Source organism: Chinchilla lanigera, unplaced genomic scaffold (assembly GCF_000276665.1).
Source record: "Chinchilla lanigera isolate Chin_1 unplaced genomic scaffold, ChiLan1.0 scaffold00082, whole genome shotgun sequence".
NCBI lineage: Eukaryota > Metazoa > Chordata > Mammalia > Rodentia > Chinchillidae > Chinchilla > Chinchilla lanigera.
In genome coordinates this window covers 7602879-7604950 of record NW_004955483.1, presented here as the reverse complement: position 1 = coordinate 7604950, position 2072 = coordinate 7602879, and the positions used below count along the sequence as shown (strand labels likewise).

The window sequence follows — 2072 nt, the reverse complement described above, 5'->3', positions numbered from 1 at the left end:
ATTTTTTTGGTTTTTCTCCGGTACCGGGAACCGAACTCACGACCTTGCGCTTGCCAGGCAGGCGCTTTGCCGCTGAGCTAAATCCCCAGCCCCAGTTTTACTCTTTTATAATTTCCACAATTTTAGAAAGTGCCTGGGGTTTTTCCCTTGTGTTTGCGTACAATTATCTTGAGACTGATTTTCTAGCAAATGGTATGCTCAAAATGAAAGCAATGCATGAGAATGTATTTATTCAGTGACTCATTAAAACTACATTCACATTTTTTACTATGATATACAATTTTGGTCTTCTCTGTGACAGTTTGGCATATTTGTTTGGGATATTTATAAATATTTGGGATATTTAATTCTTTATGGCTATAACCTCTCTCTTTTAAATTGTCAATCTAATTAAATTTTATTACCTTAATATAACTCCTTTCCTCTACCTGTTTCTTTTCCTATAGTGTTAGTCTTGTATCCTTCTCATAGGAACCTAAATTCCTCTTTCAGGAAACTAAGTCTATCTAAAATTAAAGATGTCCTTATAAGGCAAGGTCTGTGGACATTCATGATACCCTGAGCTGACCCGTCTTCCCCTAACATAACATCTATATTTCTAATGTCTTCTACTGCTAAATTCCACTGTGACTCACTCTCTTTGACTTTAGCTGTAGGAGTACATGATAAGCACCTTCTCTCTAATGCAGGCTAAATTGTGGCCTCTAAAATGAAGATGAAAGTAGGGATGCTGTAGGCTGCCTGCTGCCGTTTTTTAGCCTCCCCAGCTGGGCTGAGGTACCATGGTACCACAAGGCGCTGGTATTTAAGAGATTATGGCATCCGAAAACCACAATGTTAAAAAACAGGGCTTTTGTAGATGTTGAGGATCATTTCATTCATCTTCCTAGGAAAAGGATCTCTAAGTTCACTAAGAATATGAAGGTGGTTAAGAGCTCTCCACAAGAGTTGGCTGCTTATATAAATAGAACAGTTGGGCAAGCTGTGAAAAGCCCAGATATACTGTACAAGGTGATCTGTCATGGAAGGAAACTTCAGCATCCCTTTCCAAATCCTGGTTACTAAAAACCAAAAACTAAACCAAACCAAAACAAACGAGTCCCCAAAGTGAGGGCCATGACATAGCCAATAAAGAAAATCAACTGGCTCGTGCCTCCTGGCTTGCGTACAGCTATCTTGAGACTGATTATCACCAGCCTGAAAACTTACAGCATGATAGCTGAACATATTTGGTTAACTCTAGTGATTCTGGTGCTTTATACACAGAAAACCCATCATCAAAATATAGTGGGTTTTTCTGTGAGGTTTCTCAGGACAATGAAGCCATGGGCCGTTTTTTGTCAGCAGAGAGCTACAGAAGTAGAAATGAACTTGTAGCTTATTTGGTGAGGCTGGAATACCTTGGAGCTGTGGTAGATTGCCTTCCTGTGCTCACTAATAGGTTACAGGGTGAAAAACAATACATCTCACTTGGTGGCTGTGTAGACTTAATGCCTCAGTAAAGCCATTACTTAAAAGCAAATTTCATAATAGTTGGTTGAACTGGCTTCAAGCAGTAATAAAAATGAGGTAGCGGTCAGAACTAACATACAAAACAGAAATTATAAATTATAGAAGCATTCAGATTTCAAAATGACAACTATGTAGATTTTGGGAACAGGAAAAGAACTTTACTCTGGCTTCAGGATATACTGGTAATATTGCTAAAGATGTAGATGTTTACTTACTGCAGTTGCACTGAGAGATTTCATCGACTAAAGAATATTTAGTTATTCAAAGAGTGTCTGGACTATTTAATTTCCAACTCTGAACTGTGGAAGGCTTCAAAAAAATCTTTTTTATTTAAACACCCACATAATGAAACCAGTAATGAAACCCTAACAATGTATTTCACATTGAACTGAAAAAATATCCAAAAGGAGCAATTTCAACTTCAGAGAGGTAAAAGTGCACTTGAAGACTGTTGGCCTTTGCTGCACCTTGGACTTATGATTATTTACTAATATTGTTTAAGAATTATTGAGTCTTAATGCAGTCCTGCATTAGAATATAATTTACCCTATGTGAAAAGC

At 37.6% G+C, this 2072-nt stretch overlaps 1 pseudogene; it reads left to right on the top strand.

Annotated features, from left to right (window-relative positions):
• The first annotated feature begins 815 nt into the window (after positions 1–815).
• LOC102017454 lies at positions 816–1741 on the top strand (annotated as a pseudogene).
• Positions 1742–2072: the final 331 nt, after the last annotated feature.